This window comes from Schistocerca americana, chromosome 1 (genome assembly GCF_021461395.2).
Source record: "Schistocerca americana isolate TAMUIC-IGC-003095 chromosome 1, iqSchAmer2.1, whole genome shotgun sequence".
Classification (NCBI taxonomy): Eukaryota; Metazoa; Arthropoda; class Insecta; order Orthoptera; family Acrididae; genus Schistocerca; species Schistocerca americana.
Window position 1 is genome coordinate 1,125,046,273 of NC_060119.1, and position 27,836 is coordinate 1,125,074,108.

General features: G+C 43.0%; 1 protein-coding gene across 4 annotated transcripts in view; it reads right to left on the minus strand.

Annotated features, from left to right (window-relative positions):
- LOC124551098 (caspase-1-like) overlaps nt 1-27,836 on the minus strand; it is a 118,296-nt gene that overhangs the window by 81,365 nt on the left and 9,095 nt on the right. Inside the window, exon 2 of one of the 4 annotated variants that reach the window (XM_047126048.1) lies at nt 4,437-4,594. The exons of the other annotated variants lie outside the window; for them this stretch is intronic. The gene's annotated coding sequence lies outside the window, so the exon portion shown is untranslated. The remainder of the gene's footprint in view (nt 1-4,436; nt 4,595-27,836) is intronic. 4 annotated transcript variants of the gene reach the window in all.

Sequence of the window (27,836 nt, forward strand, 5' to 3'; positions counted from 1 at the left end):
GAGGATAGGTATCGATGTCGGTCAGTGAGGCCTGGCACGAAGTCGCCGTTCCAAAACATCCCAAAGTGTTCTATAGGATTCAGGTCAGAACTCTGTGCAGGCCAGTTCATTCCAGGAATGTTATTGTCGTGTAACCACTCCGCCAAAGGTCGTGCATTATGATCAGGTGCTCGATCGTCTTGAAATATGCAGTCACCATTCCCGAATTGCTCTTCAACAGTGGGAAGCAAAAAGGTGCTTAAAACATCAGTGTAGGCCTGTGCTGTAATAGTGCCAGGCAAAACAAGGGGTACAAGCTCCCCTCCATGAAAAACAATACCACACCATAACACCACCGCCTCCGAATATTACTGTTGGTACTACATGCGCTGGCAGATGACGTTCACCGGGCAATCTCGATACCCATCGGATAGCCATCGATACCCATCGGATCGCCACATTGTGTACCGTGGTTCGTCACTCCACACAAAGCTCTTCCCCTCAGTCGTCCAACGTTACGCTCCTTACACCAAGCGAGGCTTCGTTTGGCATTTACCGGCGTGATGTGTGGCTTATGTGCAGCTGCTCGACCATGGAATCCAAGTTTTCTCACCTGTCGCCTAACTGTCATAGAACTTGCGGTGGAGCCTGATGCAGTTTGGAATTCTTGTGTGATGGTCTGGATAGATGTCTGCCTATTATACATTACGATGCTCTTCAATTGTCGGTGATCTGTCAGTCAACAGACGAGGTCGTCCTGTACGCTTTTGTGCTGTACGTGTTCCTTCACGTCTCCACTTCACTATCACATCGGAAACAGTGGACCTAGGGGTGTTGAGGAGTGTGGAAATCTCGCTTGAGACGTATGACACAAGTGACACCCAATCACATGACCACGTTGGAAATCCGTGAATTCCGCGTAGCGCTCTCTCACGATGTCTAATAACTAAAGAGGTCACTGATACGTAGTACCTCGCTGTAGGTGGCAGCAAAATGCACCTAGTACGAAAAACGTATGTTTTTGGGGGTGTCCGGATACATTTGTACACATAGTGTAGCTTCCTTCCACGTACAGTGATGAGGCAAAACATTATGACGACAGCCCACCGTGAAGTTGTAAGCTGTCTGGTGGCACTGCGGGCACGTGACGCGGAAAGAGAAGTATATGAGCGGAGCAGAGACGAATGGGGAATCATTCTAGTGGCGATAAGTGGCGCAAATGCGAAATACCACCGGCTTAAGTGACTTTAACAAAAGCCAAATTGTTGTGGATCTGTGTCTGGAAGCGAGGATCCCGGAAACGACGAAGGTGGTCGGCTGTTCGCGTGCTACTGTCGTGATCATCTTCGAAAAGTGGTTAAAGAATGTAGAAACCATGATCAGGCGACAAGAAGTAGGAGGCCCATACGTCATCACAGAACGCAGGGATCGGAGGCTTGCGTGCTCTCTAAAGCAAGATAGGCGGCGATCTGCGGCTGATCTGACAACAGAACACAGTGCTGTCGCAGACACAAGTGTTTTGGAGCAGGAACTTCAGCGTACAGTGTTGAACATGGTGGTCCACAGCAGAGGACCCCTTCGTGTTCTCATGTTGACCCAACAATATCGTCAGTTACCATTACAGTGGGCACGGGATCATCGAGATCGGACGGCGGATCAATGGAATCGTGTCGCCTGGTCGGAAGAATTCTGCTTGTTGACGCTCGTATCCAGATACACCGTCATCCAGGCGGACGACCGCTCGAAACTTGCAACATCCGCCAATGGGAGCAATATTACGTTATGGAGACATTCACCTGGGCTTCTATGGGATCCTTCTCAAGGATATTCACGTCAACAGTATGCGCGAAGAGCAACCGGAAACAATTGGTCTTCCAGTAGTTGAAAATGACTTTACGAAGAAAGGGTCAGTGTCGTTGATTTAGGCTTATTTCCTTCTCAGGCAGTGTTCAACAGGTTTTAATAGTCGTCTGATTCCAATTCTATAAAAAAAGAAGTAATAGTTGCTTTTACTTCCTCAAAATAGTGCGTTTTTAGATGTATCAAATTTGAAACTACATTTCATACATATATGAGCAACTGGAGGAGAGGGGGGGGGGGGGGCCTTATGCGTATATGAGCAACTGACAGTCGTTACAGTTTTACTGTGTTCATCGTTTTGTAGTTTTTAAGACATGCATGACGGCTTCAATAACTACTATGTCATTTGTTACTTTTTCTTAGATGAAAATGCGCTGGGAACAAAGATAATTATTTAGCCATTCCAGAACCATACAATGAGTATAAGTACAGAACCTAGTTCCAGTCATTTTTCCGTACAAGCAACACATAATTTTTCGCCTCACGCCCACCCTCCCTCCCCCGTCCCAATCCTTTCGGCATTAGCTGTCTTTAGCTGGGTGCTTGTTAAAATCGTAAAATCTTTTGTACTTGGCGCGCTCCTCAGCTTGGTACCCAAAGCGGCCGCTTATGTCGCTTGGACCTTGCACCGACTCTTCACAAAGCAAACAATGTTATTTATGAAAGACAGAAAATGTCGCAAATGAAAGAAGAAACACCATTATTGGACATACTAGTGCCGAGGAAGAGGAAAATTGGCCAAAAGATACAAATGTGTTTTACACATGCTAAAACTCGCTACCGAAAAAAAGAAGCAGATCATAGTACAGGGAAGTGGGGCGTTCGAGTCTGATAAATGAGAGGTGCTCCGAATGTAAAGCATTCCTTTACCGTACTTCATTAAGAAAGTGTTTTATTTTGCAAAGTAATTTTGTGTAATTTTATATCTTAGAATATTTCTCAACATCTTTTGTCCTCCCAAGTAACACTAAGGTGGCAACATTTAACAATCTTGTTCACTTTACAGGATGATAAGAGATGTGCGTTAAGTTATAGAACCAAATAACGTAAAATTAATTTTTCACCCGTGTCTCTTCCTGTTCCTTGAGCAACTAGTTGCATCACGTGTAATATAGGACATACAGGACCTGCAAAAACGTGTAAGCAGCTAAAACAGTTATTGGTGAATATATTCTCACTACTGGTGTTAACCAACTTGCTAAAGATTGTTCACGTGACTTTACTTTGTAAATGTGCTTTTAGGTCCCCATATGCGAGCACAAAATAGGCCGGCATTAGTTTGCCATGTGTTCTGCGCGTCTGCCTTTCGACCTACATTATAAATTTGAAAAACCTACTGTGGCAAATCTGTAAACACTGAAAGGAATAAATGAAAATGTACTCGAAGACATAGTTGAGAAGACGTGTCTGCTCACTATTAGCCTTCATTTCCACCAGGAAAACTGACACGTATTGTAGCGTGCTGGATTGGGTGGACTGGATAAAAGGGTGGAGTTGATTGATTGAGTTCAGGTTAACATTTGATCACCTATTCATCTATTAATAACTTCATTCAAGGTCAATACAAAAATGCAGTTTTGTTTGAACGGTCAACCTGTCGTAAAAACTAAAATAAAATTGAGGACAGTAAAATGTTTTAAATACTCTGACTCAATAAAATTCTACAGCATTTACGATAACAAGAAATTATGCATAAGCATAACGACCAGTGGAACAAGTACTTCCAAGTCTTATTCAGCTTTGAAAATGAAATATTTACAGAAACGCTCTCTAATCGAACTCATTAAAATGGACACTACATTGATTTAAAATATAATAATATTTCTATTTAACTGTATTTCGGAAAGGCATATGATCACTTTAACAATTCACAAACAGATTGGTGCGAAAACTGAATTTACGTAGAACCACGAGGACAACGGTAACTTCCCTGGCACAGCCCGTTGGATCTCCGGTGCTCTTTCTGTCGTAAGATGTACTTCGGCGTACGAACATCACTCCACTCCAGCTTATACAAGTATAAGGAAATGCCTCAGCCTACTCTGAAACAACTTAGTATTAGAAACAGGAAACCATCGCTTCTTAGCGCAGCCATACAGTATAGGTGTACTAGATGCCGGTTATGCACCAATAACCAGTAGTCATACAAAACCCATCGCTATACAACAAATATGAAGTGAGCACTCAGATGGATATAAAGAGAGTAAGTTAATCGGATAACTGTCTGTTAACGCCGTTCGCTGATACAAAGTTACACCTTGTACAAACTCACACGAACCCAGGGTATGGCCAAATACATGAGCATAGTTCTAACGTAGTTCAAATGGTTCAAATGGCTCTGAGCGCTATGGGACTTAACATCTGAGGTCATCACTCCACCAGAACTTAGAACTACTTTAACCTAACTAACCTAAGGACATCACACACATCCATGCCCGAGGCAGGATTCGAACCTGCGACCGTAGCGGTCGCGTGGTTCCAGACTGTAGCGCCGAGAACGGCTCGGCCACACCGTCCGGCTTGAACGTAGTCAATCGGCGCACAGTTTGTAAGTGGTAAGTAGAAAATGATGATAAAGCCACACCAAACAACAGTACCTGTTTTCATTTTGAGCATACGTGTACTACATCCAGAATTCTCTCCGTGAGTCCGACTTGCTCTGACACAATACAACCACCGCCGTAAGCCCAGGGTGCGCCACCTCCAGAATCCACAATACAGCTGACCCCCGAGTGCTCGGTGTGCGCGGTTAGTCCTATAAACAAATTGCATTGTTTCCACAACGAAACCTTGTCTCGAAATCTGTCAGAAATTCCAAAGCCATTCTGGTAGTAAGTGAAGTATGATAGCGGCAAGACACAATCAAAGGCTTCTCTGCGCGATAGCAATGAAAATACTACCGAAACAGTGCTACCAAAGCAGAATTATTAAACACAGCCTTCCGAAATGCCTTCACCAGAGAAGACGAACTAAATATTCCAGAATGCGAATCGGGAACAGCTGCCAACATGAGTAACTTAGAAGCAGATATCCTCGGAGTAGTGAAGACACTTAAATCACTTAATTAAAGAAACCCTTCTGGTCCAGACTGTATACTAATTACGTTCCTTTCAGACTATGCTGATGCGATAGCTCCATACTTAACGCTCATATATAAACGCTCGCTCATAGAAACAACCGTACCCAAGGACTGGAAACTTGCGAACGCACCCAAATATTCAAGAAAGGCAATGGAAGTAATCCACTAAATGACAGCCCCATATCAGTAACGTCGATATGAAGCAGGCTTTTATCGACACAGTACCTCTCGAGCCGCACGTAATCAGATATACGGCATATACTCTCAGTCCTGCGACTGGACTCGTGGTTTCCTGTCAGAGGGGCCACAGTTAGTAGTAACTGGCAGAAAGCCGTCGAGTAAAATAGAAGTGATTTGTAGCGCACCCCAGTGTAGTGTTATAGGCTTCTACTGTTTCTTATCTATAAGTATATAAACGATTTAGGAGACAATCTGAGCAGCAGTCTTAGGTTGTTTGCAGACTCATCTAGTCAGGTCGTCAGAAGATAAAAACTAATTGCAAAACGATTTAAATGTTTGAATGGTGCGAAAATTGTCAATTGTACCTAAATAAAGAGAAGTGTAAGGTCATCGACATGAGTGCTAAAAGGAATCCGCTAAACTTCTGTTCCACGGTACATCAATCACCTCTGAAGGCCATAACCCAACTAAATATACTACTGGCCATTAAAATTGCTACACCAAAAAGAAATTCTGATGATAAATAGGTATTCATTGGACAAATATATTATACTAGAATTGACATGTGATTATATTTTCACGCAATTTGCGTGCATAGATCCTGAGAAATCAGTACCCAGAACAACCACCTCTGGCCGTAATAACGGCTTTGTTACGCCTATGCATTGAGTCAAACAGAGCTTGGATGGCGTGTACAGGTGCAGCTGCCCATGCAGCTTCAACACGATACCACAGTTCATCAAGAGTAGTGACTGGCGTATTGTGACGAGCCAGTTGCTCGGCCACCATTGACAAGACGTTTTCAATTGGTGAGAGATCTGGAGAATGTGCTGGTCAGGGCAACAGTTGCACATTTTCTGTATCCAGAAAGGCCCGTACAGGACCTGCAACATGCGATCGTGCATTATGCTGCTGAAATGTAGGGTTTAGCACTGGTCGGATGAACGGTAGAGTCACTGGTCGTAACACATCTGAAATGTAACGTCCACTGTTCAACGTGCTGTCAATGCGAGTAAGAGGTGACCGAGAAGTGTAGCCAATGGCACGCCATACCATCACGCCGGGTGATACGCCAGTATGGAGATCACGAACACATGCTTCCAATGTGCGTTCACCGCGATGTCGCCAGACACGGATGCGACTATCATGATTCCGTAAACAGAACCTGTATTCATCCGAAAAAGTGACGTTTTGCCATTCCTGCATCCAGGTTCGTTGTTGAGTACGCCATCGCAGGCGCTCCTGTCTGTGATGCAGCGTCAAGGGTAATCACAGCCGTGGTTTCCGAGCTGATGGTCCATGTTGCAGCAAACGTCGTCGAACTGTCCGTGTAGATGGTTGTCGTCTTGCAAACGTCCCCATCTGTTGACTTAGGGATCGAGACGTGGCTGCACGATCCGTTACAGCCATGCGGATAAGATGCCTGTCATCTCGACTGCTAGTGATAAGAGGCCTTTGGGATCCAGCACGGCGTTCCGTATTACCCTCCTGAACCCACCGATTCCATATTCTGCTGACAGTCATTGGATCTCAACCAACGCGAGCAGCAATGTCGCGATACGATAAACCGAAATCGCGATAAGCTACAATCCGACCCTTATCAAAATCGGTAACGTGATGGTATGCATTTCTCCTCCTTATACGAGGCATCACAACAACGTTTCACCAGGCAACGGCGGCCAACTGCTGTTTGTGCATGACAAATCAGTTGGAAACTTTCCTCATGTCAGCACGTTGTAGGTGTCGCCAACGGCGCCAACCTTGTGTGAATGCTCTGAAATGCTAATCATTCACATATTACAGCATCTTCTTCCTGTCGGTTAAATTTCGCGTCTGTAGCACGTCATCTTCGTGATGTAGCATTTTTAATGGCCAGTAGTGTACTGAGGAATGACAGTTCCGAACAACTTTAATTGGAAAGAACATAAAGAAAATTTTGTGTAGAATGCCAATGAAAGACTTCGTTTTGTTGGCAGAACACTTAGAAGATGCAACAGATGCACTGAAGAGACTGCCTACACTACGGTTGTCCGTCCCCTTTTGGAGTAGTGCTGTGTGGTGTGGGATCGTTACCAGGTAGGATTAACGAAGAACATCGAGAAAATTCAAAGAAGGTTAGCGAGTTTATAGTATCTAGGAATGGGGAGAGAAGGTGACGTACATGATACACGATTTGGGGTGGGCATCATTCAAACAACAGCGTTTATCGCTGGAGGAGGATCGTCTCATGAAATTCCGATCACCATCTTTCTCCTCCGAATGTGAAAATGTATTCTTGACGCCGCGATACATAGGGAGAAACGATCATCGTAATAAAATAAGGGAAATCAGAGCTCACACGGAAAGATATAGGTGTTCGTTTTTTCCACGCTCTGTTCGAGAGTGGAGTAACAGAATTATTGTGAAGGTGTTCGATGAACGATCTGAAAGGCGTTAACTATGGTTTGCAGAAATTCCATGTTAATGCAGCTGTTGATTTAGATGCATTCGTAATTTCCGGCAATGCTCCTCCAGAGCGAGCGAGTAACTGCCTTTCTTCGTGGATCCGCGCGCCGGCTGACAGACCACTTCCGTGTCCCTAGTGCACGCAGATAAAGGCTTCCGGGACGAGAGATATCAGCCCACAAGGCTCCAGGAAATGTAACCGACCTCTGGCTTAGGCCTGGCAGTGCCAAATTAGGTAGTGGTGTCGAACGCGGCACAGTATACTTCAGAATCGAGGAACAGGTGAGAGAACAGTGAAGGCAATATGAAGTAACACTTCACAACAAAAGTACGTTTACTGACCACGTATGGAACTACTCTCAGAGCTGAACTTCCTGCCGCAGCAAATAATGCACCAATTCATACGTATGCAGAATGCTACAGGTAATTCCAGCGTTCCATAAATAAATAAGAACGAAAACCTACACGAAATCGTAAGTCTTCCGAAGCGGAAACCCACTCGTCATCAGCCGCGGCAGGTCGCGTGCTTCGCTCCCTTTACTACCGTCCACGTGCTAGGAATACGACTCGCTGAGGAACTCCTGTAGCTCCATCCTACGGAAGTGAAAATCAGGACGAAGAAACACACAGCTTGGCCAAAGCAGACGTCAATAGCGTTTTCACTGCTGGTGTCATAATAAATACCGTATTTCAAGATTTCATTAAAATACACTGTTGGCCATCGGAATTACAATACCATGGGAGGATAGCGCATGCAGTCTCATTGGAAGAATGCATGATTAAATTTGTAGGTGTGCCCGTTCCAGCCTCTCGATTTTCGGAGGTGGCGTTGAGGGCCCAGCTTTGCCCGAGAGCGCCCCTGCGGCATCTCGCCTCGCTAGTCGGAAGGTGGGCTCCAAGTTATACTGATAGGAAAATCTATTTTGTGAGCTTCTGAATGAGATATGGTATATTAAGTTTTGGGTTTTACGATACAGTGATCCATTTGAGGCGCTGAGAACCATAAAGCACAACTTCGTCGATTGTGAGAGTGTTGCATTTATCCACGCTTGTGACATCTGTTTATCTTACAATAGGTCTGGTTTACCTGTACTGAAGCCTCACATTGTGTACATGAACATTCCCTAAAAGCTGTACCATTGGTTTCTCTATATTCACTTAAACGTGGAGTCGACGACGGTGTGCTTTTTGTCCTTATGGTTCTTGGTGCCTAATTTGTCGCACCTACCAACAGAAAAATTGCGTAACCTACCAATAATAAAAAATATAATTAATTATATCATTCACATTCAGTGTAACCTCCCAAAAGTAAAATTTTGTAACCTACCAATAATACAATGTGACTAACTTCTCAATAAAATTGTCGCTCACTTATAACCTTTAAATAATGACTGTGAATTTAAGCTGGTGAATTTTAGACTTCAGCACATCACAGTTCTTAGTGTCTCAACCGAAATGGATTCACATGTCACAGAGATCGCCGATTCAAGCTCGTCCAGCGTGGCGGGATGCTTTCGGTAGACCATGTCTTTCACTGTGCCCCACAAAAAAAGTCAGATGGAGTCAAATCCGGCGAATATGGAGGCCAATCCATGCCTGCACCAGTAAATTTGGGATATTCCAAAGCAATGACTCGATTCCCGAAGTATTCTTCAAGAAAGCCAAACACTTATTCGGTCCGATGTGGTCGGGCTCCATCCTGCATAAACCATTCAGTACCTCGTCGATCCTCTAACGCTTGCTGTGTGGCGATAAATTGTTCCAAAATTGCAACGTAACGTGCACCAGTGACCGTTTCTCGAATGAAAAAAGGGCCAATAATGCCTCTGCTGCATACTGCAGCCCACACAGTATCGTTAGGAGAACACAGGGGTTTCGCTTCACACCAATATGGCTTTTCGGAACCCCAAAATCGCCAGTTCTGCTTATTCGCGTATCCATTCAGGTGGAAGTGTGCTTCATCTGTAAACCAGATGCAGCCAACATCAAATCCTTCACTATCAATCATTGTGAGCATCTGATTAGCAAAGGCAACCCTTTGTTGCAGAGCACGTACTGGTATGGCCTGGTGCGTTTGAATTTTGAATGGAAACATTTGTAGACTCTTTGTCAGTATTTTCTGCGTGCTGGAACGTTTCAAACCAGTCTCAGATGCAATTCTACGGACGGATTGGTTGGGAAGGGAGTGAGACAGGCTTGTAGCCTCTCCCCGATATTATTCAATCTGTATATTGAGCAAGCAGTAAAGGAAACAAAAGAAAAGTTCGGAGTAGGTATTAAAATCCATGGAGAAGAAATAAAAACTTTGTGGTTCGCCGATAACATTGTAATTCTGTCAGAGACAGCAAAGGACTTGGAAGAGCAGTTGAACGGAATGGACTGTGTCTTGAAAGGAGGATATAAGATGAACATCAACAAAAGCGAAACGAAGATAATGGAATGTAGTCGAATTAAGTCGGGTGATGCTGAGGGAATTGGATTAAGAAATGAGACACTTAAAGTAGTAAAGGAGTTTTGCTATTTGGGGAGCAAAATAACTGATGATGGTCAAAGTAGAGAGGCTATAAAATGTAGAATGGCAATGCCAAGGAAAGCGTTTCTGAAGAAGAGAAATTTGCTAACATCGAGTATAGATTTAAGTGTCACGAAGTCGTTTCTGAAAGTATTTGTATGGAGTGTAGCCATGTATGGAAGTGAAACATGGACGATAAATAGTTTAGCCAAGAAGAGAATAGAAACTTTCGAAATGTGGTGCTACAGATGAATGCTGAAGATTAGATGGGTAGATCACATAACTAATGAGGAGGTATTGAATAGAATTGGGGAGAAGAGGAGTTTGCGGCACATCTTGACTACAAGAAGAGATCGGTTGGTAGGACATGTTCTGAGGCATCAAGGGATTACCAATTTGGTACTGGAGGTCAGCGTGTAGGTAAAAATCGTAGAGGGAGACCAAGAGATGAATACACTAAGCAGATTCAGAAGGATGTAGGTTGCAGTAGGTACTGGGAGATGAAGAAGCTTGCACAGGATAGAGTAGCATGGAGAGCTGCATCAAACCAGTCTCAGGACTGAAAGCCTGAGCACTATGAGCACGGCTCTGAGCGCTATGGGACTTAACATCTATGGTCATCAGTCCCCTAGAACTTAGAACTACTTAAACCTAACTAACCTAAGAACATCATACAACACCCAGTCATCACGAGGCAGAGAAACGTCCCATTTACATATCTCGTATTTGAATACGCATGCCTATACCAGTTTCTTTGGCTCTTCAGTGTGATACAGTTTATTGTTTTATGCAGTGCATGGAGTAAAGTTCTAAGTGTTTCATCCGTTTCTTTAACGTGAACCTTGCCTCATTCCATGTCCCTAAAGTTTCCTCTTCGTTATTGGATGTACAGAACACTATCAACGAATTTTTTATTGAGCAATGTACACAGTAACATAGCTATCCGTGTTGCAACTATGTCAGACAGCGTAAACCCATCTGTTAACACGGAGACAGATAGATCTTTTTTATTTGAATTAATTGCCTACCATGACAAGTGGGCTCCAAGGCATTCATATCAGCGTTGGGACGTCACTGCTGATTACAGATGGCAACTTCCGCCAGACAGACAAACGTTTGCGAGACCAGACGCCGTTTGGATGGAAAGACATGGACCCTACCGAGACTTTACTAATTTGAAAAATCTGTTCCTACGGCATCAGTATTCTTCCCGCTAGTCGCATGACATTACCAGCTTTATACTCACTCTGCTTAGCTGCAATGTAGGAGAGTCGCAGTTTTCATATTAAGTACCTGGTTGAACTGGATTCTACCGACAAATCTTCGGAGTCTGTTCACGGATATTTTCTGCTGGCTTGTTAATGAGTACCAGCATAAAAATACTGACATATTTGTTTTGTTAGCATGTTTAACTTTTGTCTGAGGATAAACCTTCTCAGCAGTAAAAAGGCAAGTTATTCTTCTCACAGTAGCACTTCCAACATTTGTCCTCAAGCATTTGCTGGACGTATTCCAATCTCTGATTTATTCAACAGCTTTTACCCCCTACAGTTTCCTCTAGTACCATTAAAATTATTCCTTGGTGTCTTAATAGCTGTCCTACCATCCTGTCCCTTCTTCCTGTCAATGTTTTACATATATTCCTTTCCTCGACTATTCTACGGAGAACCTTACCTTTTCTGTGCAAATAATTTTCAGCATTCTTCTGTAGCATCACATCTCAGATGCTTCGTTTCTCTTCGTTTCCAGTTTTCCCACAGTCCATGTTTCACTATCGTACAATGCTGCAGTCCAAATGTACATTATCAGAAAAATTTTCCTCAAATTAAAGCGTATGTTTTATATTAGTAGACTTCTCTTGGCTAGGAATGCCCTTTAATCATTGCTAGACTGCTTTCTTTATCCTCCTGGCTCTGTCTGTCACTGGTTATTTTGATGCGTAGGAAGCAGAATTCCTTAGCTTCATGTGCTCCGTGATCACCAGTCCTGACCTTAAATTTCTCGCCGTTCTAATTTCTGCCAATTCTCATTACTTTTGCCTTTCTTCGATTTACTCTTGATCCATCCACAATTTATAATCCTTAAACTGTTCATTCCGTTCAGCGGATCCTGTAATTCTTCTTCACTTTCACTTTGGGTAGCAATATCATCAGCGAATCTTGTCATCCTTTCACATTGAATTTTAACTCCACTCTTGAACCTTTCTTTTATTTCCATCATTGCTTTTTCGATGTACAGATTGAACCGTAGGGTCGAGACGCTATGTCACTGTCTTACACCCTTTTAAATTCGAGCACATCGTTTTTGGCCCTCCAGTCTTATTGTTCCGTCTTGGCTCTTGTACGAGTACGTATTGTATATTACCATTCTTCTCCTACAGCTTACCACTACTTTTCTCAGAATTCCGAACATCTTACACCATTTGCCATCGTCGAACGCTTTTTCCAGGTCGACAAATCCTATGAAAGTATCTTGATTTCTCTTCAGTCTTGTTCCCTTTATCATCGCAACGTCAGAATTGCCTCTCTGGTGCCTTTACCTTTCATAAAGGCAAACTGATCGGCATCTACCGCAAACTCAATTACTATTCCATTCTTCTGTTTACTATTCTCGTCTGCAACTTGGATGCATGAGCTGTTAGGCTGATTATACGTTAATTGTTGCTCTTCTCGGCTCTTGCTATTTTCGGGATTGTGAGGTTGATGTTTTTCTGAAAGTCAGATGGTATATCGCCAGACTCATACATGCTACACACCAACGTGAAAATTCGTTTTGTTGCCACTTCACCTAATTATTATCGAAATTCTGATGGAATGTTATCCATCCCTTCTGCCTTATTCGATATTAAGTCTTCCAAAGCTCTTCTGATGTTGATACTTGATACCCTATCTCTTCTGTATCGACTGTCCAGCTTCTTCTCTATCACGCCATCAGACAAGTCTTCCCCCTCATACAACCTTTCAATGTACTCTTTCCACCTATACACTCTCTTCCCAGCATTTAACAAGGAATTCCCACAGCACTGCTAATGTACCATCCCTGCTTTTAATTACAACGATGGTTGTTTTTCACTACCTGTTTATTTCATTCCTAAGTGACTTATATTACTGTATTCCTGAATTTCCCTGAACATTTTTGAGCTTGCGTCTTTCATCGATCAACTGAAGTATTTCTTCTGTTACTCACGGTTTCTTTGCAATTACCTTCTTTGTTGATGGTGTTGGGACTGCAACCGGCCACAAATTTGCTTTCAGTTGCTTTATTCAAAGGGTACCGTTACCGGTTTCGAATCGTTGTGATTCATCATCAGACGGTTTACACGCTTTCCTTATGACATGTGGTGTGTTTTTTACAGATTAATTGTCGTGAAATGTCGGTTTGGAGTGTTTGTTTTCATAACATTCGTCCAACAGATGTGAATACATTCCCACTGCATTCTTATTGTTGCACATGTAAATTTTTCTCACTGAACACTACCACGCACCACCTAAAGGATCTGAAAGTAAATTTGTGGCTGGTTGCTGTCCCAACACCATCAACATTTGTCTTCAAATAACAGCCACGGTCTCCATCATGTCATCATATGACAAAATTGCATACCTTCTTTGTATCTTTATTTTTCTAAAAATTATTTCATTCAATCTTGGCGTGGGGGTACAGCAACCTTCTATTGCCACTATTTAAAAAACAGTCGTAGGTTGCACAATGTTCTTTATTAACTGAAGGACGTCACGTTTCGCCCGGATAGGGGATCCTCATGTTATATCAAAAAATCAGAAATTTTCTGCCAGAAAACATTCGTCAAGATGGCATGATACCGCATAAGACGTACTAAAAGGCCATCTCATAGAGGCGACAACAGGCGTAGCAGCGCAGAACAGGAACTCGCTCACAAACTGTAAATACAGCCGTAGATCTCAAGGGGTTCAGAGACCCGTCCGTATTCACATAGAGAATACATTTTTAACGTAACCTGACGATGTCGTATACGAGCGAAACACGTCGTCCTTGAGTTAATAAAGAACATTGTGCAACCAACTACTGTTTTTAAACACTATGGTTTTCAAACTATGGTTTTCCTTTCCAACTTCTGTGATGGCCCTTTTTAGAGTTGTCTATTCGCCTTCAACTGAAATGCCTACTGAGATATTCCTTTTTGCAGTATCTACAGTCTCAGACAACTTCAGTCGTATCTTCCTATCCCACTCCTTTACCCGTTCATTCTTCCTGATTGGGCTCTAAAACTTCAGTCAGGTGGAATCATTCCGGATGTGGAATGGGTTCTCCCAGATGCCATGAAGAGCACAGAGTGCAGCCAACTGCAGGTAGTTGCTCACGTAGGTACCAATAATGTGTGTCACTTTAGATCAGCAGAGATTCTCTCTGGTTTCGAGCGGCTAACAGGAGTGGTAAAGGCTGCCAGTCTTACTTGCAAGATGAAAGAAGAGCTGACCATTTGCAGTACACTCGACAGGACCGATTGCGGACCTCTGGTACAGAGCCGAGTGGAGGGTCTGAATCAGAGGCTCAGACGGTTCTGCGACCGTGTAGGCTGCAGATTCCTCGACTTGCGCCAAAAGGTGGTTGGGTTTCGGGTTCCGTGGAATAGGTCAGGAGTCCGCTATACGCAGAAGGCGGCTACACGAGTAATAGAGGCTGTGTGGCGTGGACTGGGCGGTACACAAGAAAGGCTTCAGTCACAAAGGGTGCAGGCCGAACACAGGAAGAACGTAGATACAGGAACCATCGGTAGTACACTTGTAAATTGTCGTAGCTGTGTTGGGAAAGTACCAGAGCTCCAAGCGCTGACAAAGTCACTGATGCTCAAATCGTTATAGGCACTGAAAGCTGGCTAAAGCCGGAGATAAGCTCAGCCGAAATTTTGCGAACAACGTAACGGTGTTACGATAGGATAGGCTAAACACGGTGGGCGGTGCTGTGTTTGTTGCTGTTAGAAGTAGTTTAACTTGTCGCGAAATTGAACAAGATAGTTCCTGTGAGTTAGTATGGGCAGAGGTCATTGTTGGCAACCGGAATAAAATAATAATTGGATCCTTTTACCGACCTCCCAATTCAGATGATACAGTTGCTGAAAGATTGAAAGAAAACTTGAGTCAAACACGCACCCGACTCATACGATTATAGTTGGTGGCGACTTTATTTTACCCTCGATATGCTGGCGAAAATACATGTTTAATTCCGAAGGTACGCATAAAACATCATCCGAAATTGTGCTGAACGCATTCTCTGAGCAGTTAGTTCATGACGCTATGCGAATAGTAAACCGTTGTGAAAACGCACTTGACCTATTAGCAACAAATAATCCTGAGTTAATAACGAGCATCAAAACGGATACAGGGATTAGTGAACACAGGGTTGTCATAGCGAGATAATACTGTAACGGCCAAATCCTACAAAAATTAGCGAAATATATTCCTGTTCAAAAATTCAGATAAAAATTCACTTGACACCTCCCTGAGAGACAATCTCCACTCATTCCAAATTAATAATAAAGCGTAGACCAGATGTGGCTTTATTTCAAAGAAATAGTATCGGCAGCAATTGAGACATTTATAGCAAATTAATTAACAAACGACGGAGCTGATTCTCCTTGGTACACAAAACGAGTCAGAACTCTGTTGCAGAAACAGCGAAACAAACAAGCCAAATTCAAACCGACGCAAAATACCCGAGATAGGCGATCTTTTACAGAAGCTCGAAATTTAGGGCAGACTTCAATGCGAGATCCTTATAACGGTTTCCACAACGAAATTTTGTCTCTAAACCTGGCAGAAAATCCAGAGAGATTTTGGTTTCATGTGAAGTATCAATCAATGGCTGGCCGGGGTGGCCGAGCGTTTCTAGGCATTTCAGTCTGGAACCGCGTCACCGTTACAGTCGCAGGTTCGAATCTTGCCTCGGGCATGGATGTGTGTGATGTCCTTAGGTTAATTAGGTTTAAGTAGATTTAAGTTCTAGGGGACTGATGACCTCAGATATTAAGTCCCACAGTGCTCAGAGCCATTTGAACCATTTTTTGAAACAATCAATGCCTTCTCTGCTCAATAGCAATGGAGATACTATCGAAGACAGTGCTGCCAAGGCAGAGTTACTAAACACAGCCTTCCTAAATGCCCTCACAAAAGAAGACGAAGTAAATATTTCAGAATTCGCATCAAGAACAGCTGCCAACATGCATAACGAGTAAATATACTCGGAGTAGTGAAGCAATTTAAAACACTTAATAAAAACAAGTCTTCTGGTCCAGACTGTATACCAATTAGGTTTCTTTTAGAGTATGCTGATGCATTAGCTCCATAGTTAACAATCATATACAACTGTTCCCTCGATGAAAGATCCGTACCCAAAGACGGGAAAGTTGCACAGGTCACACCAATATTCAAGAAAGGTAGTAGGAGTAATCCACTTAATTACAGCCCCATATCATTGATGTCGATATGCAGCAGGATTTTGGAACATATATTGTGTTCGAACATTATGAATTACCTCGAGGAAAACGATCTACATGGGTTTAGAAAACATAGTTCTTGTGAAACACAATTAGCTCTTTGTTCGCATGAAGTGTTGAGTGCTATCGACATGGGATTTCAGATTGGTTACGTATTTCTGGATTTCCGGAAGGCTTTTGAATCTGTACCACACAAGCGGCCTGTAGTAAAATTGCGTGCTTATGGAATATCGTCTGAGTTATGTGACTGGATTTGTGATTTCCTGTCAGAGAGGCAACAGTTCGTATTAATTGGTGGAAAGTCATCGAGTAAAACAAAAGTGATTTCTGGCGTTCCCCAAGGTAGTGTTATAGGCCCTTTGCTGTTCCTTATCTATATAAACGATTTGGGATACAATCTGAGCAGCCGTCATAAGTTGTTTGCAGATGACGCTGTCGTTTATCGACTAATAATGTCATCAGAAGATCAAAACAAATTCCAAAACGATTTAGAAGATATATCTGTATAGTGCGAAAATTGGCAGGTGACGCAAAATAACGAAAAGTTTGAGGTCATCCACATGAGTGCTAAAAGGAATTCGTTAAACTTCGGTTACACGATAACTCAGTCAAATCTAAAGGCCGTAAATTCAACTAAGTGCTTAGGAATTGCAATTACGAACAACAAAAACTGGAAGTAACACATAGAAAATTTTGTGGGAAAGGCTAACCATAGAATGCGTTTGATTGGCAGGACACGTAGAAAATGTAACAGATCTACTAAGGAGACTACCTACACTACGCTTGTCCGTCCTCTTTTAGAATACCGCTGACCGGTGTGGGATCCTTACGAGATAGGAATGGCGGAGTACATTGAAAAAGTTCAAAGAAGGGCAGCACGTTTTGTGTTATCGTGAAATATGGGAGAGAGTGTCGCTGAAATGATACAGGATTTGGCCTGAATATCATTAAAAGAAAGGCGTTTCCCGTTGCGACGGAATCTTTTCACGAAATTCCAACCACCAACTTTCTCCTCCGAATTCGAAAATATTTTGTTCACAACGACGTATATAAGGAGAAACGATCACCACGATAAAATAAGGGAAATCAGAGCTTGCACGGAAAGATATAGGTGTTCGTTCTTTTCGCACACTCTACTAGGTTGGAATAATTGAGAATTGTGAATGTGGCTCCATGAAACCTCTGCCAGACATTTAAATGTGATTTGCAAGAGTATTCATGTAGATGTAGATGTAGCCTACCCATCATCACTAATAAATTTTTAGATCAGTCTATATCTTCTCCTGGGTACGCTTTACAATCCAGTATCTGACTTCGGAATATCTGCCCGACCGTGCTGTAGTGTGACTGCAATATAGCCGTACCGCCCGGCCTTTTCCAAGTATACCTCCTCCTCTTGTGATCCTTGAACAGAACATTCACTATTACTAGCTGAAATTTATTATAGACCTCAATTAAACTTCCTCCTCTCTCTCGTTCCTACAACCATGCCCATACTCCCCGTAACACTTTGACCTACTCCTTCCCCTACAACAGTATTTCAATACCCCATGACTATTAAATTTTCATCTCTCTTTACGTACTGAATTACCTGCTAAATCTTCTCATATTGTTTCTCTATCTTTTCATATTATGCTCAGTATTCTCATATACTTTCCCTGTATCTTCATCTTATGCTTGCGACGACGGCATGAATACCTAAAATCTTATTATCTGTGTTTGTTTGCCGTCTAGTCTGATGACAGCAACCCTATCACTGAACTGTTCACAGTAAATCACTCTATGCACTACCTCCCTATTCATAAGGTTATACTATTTTCTTCTTCTGTTGATGTTACCCTACACTTATCTAACCTGAAATCCTTGTCTTCTTTCCATTTCACTTCACTGATCCCCTCTACATCTAAACTGAGCCTTAGCATTTACCTTTTCAGATATTTTAGTTCTCCTACCACGTACAAACTCCTTACATTCCAAGCCTCGATTCATAGAACGTTATCCTTTTCTTTGGTTATCGATTAGGGGACAAGTCCGGAATCGTAGGCCAATGGAGAGATCATCATGACAATTATTCCAATTATTCAGTTACAGGAGACATGTCCCGTGGATACACTTTATGTGTCTTTAATGCTGTGGTTCTCATTGCCGTCTGCATCCTCATGTCTTTGAACATTGCTGATTCTTCAGCCGTTAGGTGTAGTTACCCACTCAAGGCCCAGAACCTCAATCAGCTCCTCGGCGACGTTTGACAATCCCCTTAGCCGAATGACGGTGACTTCTCCATGCCGGCAGTCTTCAGCCGCCATTGCTGATAATTTTTATTCAGGACTTAAGCGGTGGGTTGGTTCCAACCCCGAACGGCGGACGTTTTGATTACTAATCGAATATGCTGGAGTAGAGGTACATAGAGAGTCAAAGGTTGATTCTTTTATTTACTAAAATCCTTTGCTTTTTTCATTGGTGTATGTCCTGACAAAACTCTACCATCTGGTGAGCAAGATTTATGAGACAGGTGAAATACCCTCAGACTTAAGAAGAATTTAATAATTCCAATCCCAAAGAAAGCAGGTGTTGACAGATGTGAAAATTACCGAACTATCAGTTTAATAAGTCACGGCTGCAAAATCCTAACGCGAATTCTTTACAGACGAATGGAAAAACTGGTAGAAGCCGACCTCTGGGAAGATCAGTTTGGATTCAGTAGAAATGTTGGAACACGTGAGGCAATACCGACCCTATGACTTATCTTAGAAGAAAGATTAAGGAAAGGCAAACCTACGTTTCTAGCATTTGTAGACTTGGAGAAAGCTTTTGACAATGTTGACTGGAATACTCTCTTTCAAATTCTAAAGGTGGGAGAGGTAAAATACAGGGAGCGAAAGGTTATTTACAATTTGTACAGAAGCCAGATGGCAGTTATAAGAGTCGAGGGACATGAAAGGGAGGCAGTGGTTGGGAAGGGAGTGAGACACGGTTGTAGCCTCTCCCCGATGCTATTCAATCTGTATATTGCGCAAGCAGTAAAGGAAACAAAAGTAAAGTTCGGAGTAGGTATTAAAATCCATGGAAAAGAAAAAAAAACTTTGAGATCCGCCGATGACATTGTAATTCTGTCAGAGACTGCAAAGGACTTGGAAGAGCAGTTGAACGGAATGGACAGTGTCTTGAAAGGAGGATATAAGATGAACATCAACAAAAGCAAAACGAGGATAATGGTATGTAGTCGAATTAAGTCGGGTGATGCTGAGGGAATTAGATTAGGAAATGAGACACTTAAAGTAGTAAAGGAGTTTTGCTATTTGGGGAGCAAAATAACTGATGACGGTCAAAATAGAGAGGATATAAAATGTAGACTGGCAATGGCAAGGAAAGCCTTTCTGAAGAAGAGAAATTTGTTAACATCGAGTATAGATTTAAGTGTCAGGAAGTCGTTTCTGAAAGTATTTGTATGGAGTGTAGCCATGTGTGGAAGTGAAACATCGACGATAAATAGTTTAGACGAGAATAGAAGCTTTCGAAATGTTGTGCTACAGAAGAATGCTGAAGATTAAATGGGTAGATCACATAACTAATGAGGAGGTATTGAATAGAATTGGGGAGAAGAGGAGTTTGTGGCACAACTTGACCAGAAGAAGGGATCTGTTGATAGGACATGTTCCGAGGCATCAAGGGATCACCAGTTTAGTACTGGAGGGCAGCGTGGAGGTTAAAAATCGTAGAGGGAGACCAAGAGATGAATATACTAAGCAGATTCAGAAGGATGTAGGCTGCAGTAGGTACTGGGAGAAGAAGAAGCTTGCACAGGATAGAGTAGCATGGAGAGCTGCATCAAATCAGTCTCAGGACTGAAGACCACAACAGCAACATTTTTTTAAACATGGCGATAGCCAGAGAATGTCCAGTTCTAACAATGGAAACGCCGTGGATCGCCTCCTCATTGGTGTAACACCCCAACTCTGTGATTAGTTAAGAGAGACACTACTGATGAAATTCGAGAAAAATGGAAATTGTCTGAATTAGAGAGTGCGGATAACTGCAAGATTGAGTTCACTAAGGAAGTGCCAAAAATCAAGAATATTTTTCTCGCCGTCAGTAAGCAAGTAGTAAACCTCGAGTCCGCAAATCAACTTCATGGAGCTCGTCTTCGCTTTCGGGAAGCATCCCGAGCCCAGAAAGAGGACGACGCGAGGAGGTATCTGGCGAGGAGTCGTTCGGGTAATTAGGAACAACATCTGTCGCACCAAGAACCGCACACCCATCGGCGATCTGCACACCAAGCGATGCTTGACCGTGTCCAGTGCATCACAATGGGGTGTCTGCAAGGTGAATCCTGTGAAGGTGTGACCGGCATAGTCGCTTCGCATTGACCGTAAGGTACCATGCAGACTAGCTGTGCAACGATGCCATAGCGCCATCTGAGAACTGACTAAAAGGGCTATTGCTGTGTCAGGGGCATGATACAGACCTAAACAGCCCCCGCACGGTGGGAGAGTGAGGGTCTCGTGCTGTATCTTGAACATACGAGCCTAGTACCGCTAGCATGTTGCGGGCCATAGACTACCGAATAGGAAGTGTCTGTGCCATGTAGGGGATACGTGATGCCAAATATACATTTACATACTGTGTCTGCTTAAGAAGATCGAAGGCGAATAAACGATGATCTACGAGCCCAGCTCATAGTTTAGGCAACGGCAATTGAGGGCAATAGTGCGCCGCAGATCCCGTGCGAAATCGAGTCCTCAGCATCGGACAGTAGCAGCTTCACGCAATGTAACAGTACCGTCCGCAGGAAGCCCAGCATCTCGATTTTCCGACGTTAAGGCAGTGGGTGGTAACTCCGTGATCTCAGCACCGCTACGAAGAATGATTATGACAATGTCCGCACAAGGAGTGCAACTGAGTACATGGTCAGCGCGAGACGTCCCAGACAGTCGTTAACGGAGACCCCGGAGCAGTGGTTCCACGGCGAAAGCATACAACAGTGCTGAGAGTGGGAAGGTATGAGACAGACATTGTAGAGAACACGGGCGTGCCTCCACGAAGGAGACGCATTACGACTTCGACGGTAGTGTCAGGGTATCCCATATTGCAGAGCACCCCTTTCAGGAAGTCGTGATCGACCCGATCGAACGCCTGGCTGAAGTCAAGAGCTGCCAAAACGTCAGCGACACGGCGAGAGTGACCAAGAGCGATTACGTTCCGATAGCGACAGAGGGCAGTGGGGATGTTACTGGGACCTCCCAAAGAAGTTTGATCAGGGGAAACCACGTACCGGATCGTCCGATTTAGCTGTGCAGCCGACAGGCGGGTAAAGATACGCTACTGGCCATTAAAATTGATACAACAAGAAGAGAAGAAGATGATAAACGGGTATTCATTGGACAAATATATTATGCTAGAACTGACACGTGATTACATTTTCACGCAATTCCGGTGCATAGATACTGAGAAATCAGTACCCAGTACGACCACCTCATCAAGAGTAGTGGCTGGCGTATTGCGACGAGCCAGTTGCTCCACCATTGACCAGACGTTTTCAATTGGTGAGAGATCTGGAGAACATGCTGGCCAGGGCAGCAGTCGGACATTTTCTGTATCCATAAAGGCTCATACAGGTCCTGCAACATATCGTCGTGCATTATCCTGCTGAAATGTAGGGTTTCACAGGGACCGAATGAAGGGTAGAGCCACGGGTCGTAACACATCTGAAATGTAACGTCCACAGTTCAAAGTGCCGTCAATGCGAACAAGAGGTGACCGAGACGTGTAACTAATGGCACCCCATACCATCACGCCGGGTGATACACCAGTATGGCGATGACGAATACAGGCTTCCAATGTGCGCTCACCGCGATGTCCTCAAAAACGGATGCGACCATCATGATGCTGTAAACAGAACCTGGATTCATCCGAAAAAATGAAGTTTTGCTATTCGTGCACCCAGGTTCGTCGTTGAGTACACCATCGCAGGTGCTCCTGTCTGTGATGCAGCGTCAAGGGTAACCACAGCCATGGTCTCCGAGCTGATAGTCCATGATGCTGGAAACGTCGTCGAACTGTTTGTGCAGATGGTTGTTGTCTTGCAAACGTCCCCATCTGTTGACTCAGGGATCGAGACGTGGCTGCACGATCCGTTACAGCCATGCGGATAAGATGCCTGTCATCTCGACTGATAGTGATACGAGGCCGTTGGGATCCAGCACGGCGTTCCGTATTACCCTCCTGAACCCACCGATTCCATATTCTGCTAATAGTCATTGGATCTGAACCAACGGGAGCAGCAATGTCACGATACAATAAACCGCAATCGCCATAGGCTACAATCCGACCATAATCAAAGTCGGAAACGTGGTGATACGCATTTCTCCTCCTTACACGAGGCATCACAACAACGTTTCACCTGCCAACGCGGTCAACTGCTGTTTGTGTATGAGAAATCGGTTGGAAACTTTTCTCATGTCAGCACGTTGTAGGTGTCCCCACCGGCGCCAATCTTGTGTGAATGGTCTGAAAAGCTAATCATTTGCACATCACAGCATCTTCTCCCTGTCGGTTAAATTTCGCGTCTGTAGCACGTCATCTTCGTGGTGTAGCAATTTTAATGGTCAGTAGTGTACAACACAAAGCTCAGAGTAATGCAACAACCTCCGTAGGTGAAAAGTACGGCGATGCGGTTCCATCACTGTTGAGCATAGCGCCTTGGTGGTACGCTTCCATTGCAGTCCGTAACCCATGTACAAGATGCATATCGGCCAATTCATCATCAGTTAACCTATCCGCAAGGCACAGCTAATACTACTGAAAAAAAAAACTTAGGCAGAACCGAGTAATGCTGAATTCAAACTTGAGGGCGAAGATTAAATTGTTGTCAAAAGCAAGCCCCGTCTCTAAATGAAACAAGTTTATTCCCAAACGAGACACCCAGAGTATATCATCGACGATTATACTACTCAGCAGATAATTTCAGTGCAATACACAAGGTGTTTCATAATTCATGTTCACACGCTTCTAGAGGCTGTAGAGGGATTTTGTAGCTCAAGTTTATCGGGGGAACCCATGCCCGGAAACGTCACCCGACAAACGCTGCAGAGCGTCAATGTTACAGGCTATGGAGCCTGTAAATGTATGTACTAGTATATACAGGGTGATTCCGCAATGATTGTTACAATCTTTTTCGCATGATCGAGAAGGATAAATGTATCAATTTGAGGTAATCGTCTCTGTACTTGAAACGAACGAATTGAAAGTTATAAGCGGAAACCGTTCTCACACCTCGGACGATGGAATACATGTATTGGTACTGTTTTTGCTAAGATTATCGGGTAGACAACTTCCTGAGGTGGTGGTATGGACCAAAACGAGAAAAAATGTTTAGTAAACACGGGCTCTAAAATGTACACCTTACCAGCTATGAGCGCTTGTTTAATAGAAGTGTTTCACAGTAGCGTTCGTTTCCGGCACAGGTATCTTTACATCAAACTGATACTTCTATCCTTCTCCACGATCCTGAAGTGAAATCACCTTATATACACATACGTTTACAGGCGCCGGTGCCTATAACTTTGACGCTATGTAGCGTCGTTGGGTGACATTTCCGGACATGAGTTTCTATGTAAAACTTAATGTACTGTTCTCTCTACAGCCTCTAGAAGTGTGTAATATGAGCTGTAAACACCCTGCAGATACCAACGTAAATCGGGGTAAGAAATCGAAAGAACTCTGCAACGCGCCGCCGTGGACTATGGGTCCGTTACACCAAACTACTCATAAAACAATAACCCAGGTTTCCAAAATTTTGTTGATGCAATACGGATTCTCCCTTTAGAAAACAAATACGCAATACCCCTGAGCACATTTTTTTGGAATTCTAGCTACTGGGGATAAAATGCAGAATTTGTGGTTGTCCTCAGCTTGTACTCAAACCAGACTTGAGTTCTAAGACTAAAACGACCCGAAAGAGAAGAAATTGTTGAAAAGAGAACGAGACTGGTTTGTAGACTACGCCCTGTATAACACAATATACATGTACAGGGTTATTACAAATGATTGAAGCGATTTCACAGCTCTACAATAACTTTATTATTTGAGATATTTTCACGATGCTTTGCACACACATACAAAAACTCAAAAAGTTTTTTTAGGCATTCACAAATGTTCGATATGTGCCCCTTTAGTGATTCGGCAGACATCAAGCCGATAATCAAGTTCCTCCCACACTCGACGCAGCATGTCCCCATCAATGAGTTCGAAACGGTAAGGCTTCTGCTTTGGCCTTTTCCGTAAGATTTTCCAAACCGTCGGCTGTGGTACGTTTAGCTCCCTGCTTGCTTTATTCGTCGACTTCCGCGGGCTACGCGTGAAACTTGCCCGCACGCGTTCAACCGTTTCTTCGCTCACTGCAGGCCGACCCGTTGATTTCCCCTTACAGAGGCATCCAGAAGCTTTAAACTGCGCATACCCTCGCCGAATGGAGTTAGCAGTTGGTCGATCTTTGTTGAACTTCGCCCTGAAGTGTCGTTGCACTGTTATGACTGACTGATGTGAGTGCATTTCAAGGACGACGTACGCTTTCTCGGCTCCTGTTGCCATTTTGTCTCAATGCGCTCTCGAGCGCTCTGGCGGCAGACACCTGAAGTGCGGCTTTAGCCGAACAAAACTTTATGAGTTTTTCTACGTATCTGTAGTGTGTCGTGACCATATGTCAATGAATAGAGCTACAGTGAATTTATGAAATCGCTTCAATCATTTGTAATAGCCCTGTAGAAACATTAGAGGAAATTATAATTAATAAGAATAGAAAGAGAAGTAAAGTTATGAGGGAAAGATATAAAAACTTGTCGGTTGTCGATAATGAGAGCCCGGATATTCAACAACTGTCCAGTCGTAGAACATACATACATTCGTGCAGTATCATGCCATTAAACGTGCACCAAGAGTCAGCAAAACAATAAAATTATGCGGTATCAAAATTCAGCTCTATAACAAGACACAGCAACCAATTTCTCCAAATGTTCTTCACTGTGGCTCGTGTGTTTATCAGATAGGACATATTTGAACACGGAAAAAGACCTTTCTACGCCACAAGAAGTGACAGGTGCAAACTTAACTGAAAAAATTTCGCACAAAGTCAGCTCAAGATGGAAGCTTTCTTCATTTTCGCCAAAAAAAAAACTCAAAACCAGAATTTGATCCGATAACTTTGGTCACCTTATTTTGTGATGCAACACTCACTTCTCCATAGGATGATTGCAAAGATTTTTCAGCCTCTTCAATAATTTAGTTACGGTTGTGACCAAACGCAGCTGTTCGCTGTGCCTCCATCTCAGCATAACGGTGCTCCTAAACTGAAGATGGCCGATTAAAAGTTCCAAAATTGGTTATTTTTATAAATGAGATATTCTGGGATATTGACGGATTTGACTAATTGATCATCAAGAACAGATCACTGTTGCCTCCTTACCATGCTGGTTGAAATCTGCAATAGTTGTCAAACATCCTACCAGTTACTTGTGGCTTCCAATTTCGTTATTACCATAGGAAATTGCACAAAATTTGATTTGGTGTAACCTAATTCAGGTTTTGTTTCAAATCAGTTTTTTGGATGCTAGTTCCGTGTCTTTAATGCAAGCTGCGTGAGTGGCTTCTAAAGTGTGTACGACCCAAAACTGGAAAAAAATCAATTAGGGGGAAGTAACTTAAGCTTTTTTTAAGTAGAATGAAGCTCACGTATACTAACTTCAATAAATTTACTGGAATTTACGATCTCTTATTACAATGAAAGACAGGAACATTTTTCCATGTACTCTATCTATTAGAATTAGTTGTGGCTCCAAGGTAAATCTGGCAGTATATCTCTAGATGGTGTAACACGGATAGGGGCTTTCAAGAACACCTACAATAGAAAACAAGTCAGCATTTGACTTAATTAATGCTCTCAGAATTATCAATCCTTCGTATTTTGTGCGCCTATTTACCTTGTGTGTGGACGATATCAGCGTATTCACATTTTCATATTTTAGACGTACAGCTCCAACTACGCGGCGTAGGGCACGTGCTAAATATGTAATGTGCTTTGAGTTAGGGTAAAATATTTTAATTGCTTTCCCGGTCTTCATCATATATGCGACATCATCGCTTAACAACAGGAGGACACCTTTCTATTTAAATTTATTGGCATGGAGTATACTGACTTCTAGCGACATCTACAGAGCCGAACTAGGGTGCCAGAGCACTCTATTAAGTTTACAAGCTGCAACAAAAAAGCGAAATTTCTCGTATTTTGAATGTTTGGCGTAATGCATGTGAAAAAACTTAAGTAAAAGGTGCTATCATGCAATTTGTAGCAATATATGCTCAATGGGTAGAAAAATTATGAAGTACCTGAATATAATGCAAATATACTGATGAAATCGTCAAAATTTACTACCGAAACGCCCAAAACTTGCAAACATGCATGCAACACGCATTTGCATGAAACTCAGGGCTCTACCGGTGGTGCTATAGTTCTGTTAGTGACGTCATAGGATTTCCTAAGCCGTTTGAACGGAATAGATACTGTCTTGAAAAGCGGACATAAGAAGAACATAAAAAAGTAACAAAGTTAATAGAATGTAGTCGTATTAAATCAGGAGAAGCTTGAGGGTAATGAATCAGATTATGAGGCACTAAAGGTATTTCGTTGGATGATAAAAAATATAAACATGAGGGGAACAGAAGGTGCTTTTTACAGAAGCACGCTGAAGATTAGATCGGGAAATGGAGTAACTGATGAAAAGCTACGGCCTAGAAATGAGACTATAAGACCTATATGACACAGTAATTTGACGAAATGAATGGATAGACTGATAAGGGACGAGTAGCTAACGACAACGTGGTGCTATGGGTGTTTTGTGAAGTGACTTCTCGCTATTTCACGTTGAGAAGATATTTCGTAACGTGAAACGCTATAAATGTTCTGCGATATTTCGACAACGTCCCACATAAAGTAGAACCAATAGAATTGCTTAGGTACCAGTCCTATTAGGTACAGGTCATATACGGAGCAATATTCTAGAATGTGTAGCACGAGTGCCTGCTACGTAGCCTCCTTTGTAGACTGGCCGCATTTCTACCAGTGAACCACGTTCTGTCACCTACTTCACCCACGACTATGACTGTGTGATCGTGCCGTTTCGTATCCCAACAGACTTTACACCCAGGTATTCGTATGACCTGAACCACTCCATCTGTGACTCATTGATATTATAGTTAGATACACTACATTTTTTTCCGTTTTATAAACTGCCGAATGTCACGTTTCTGAACTTTTAAAG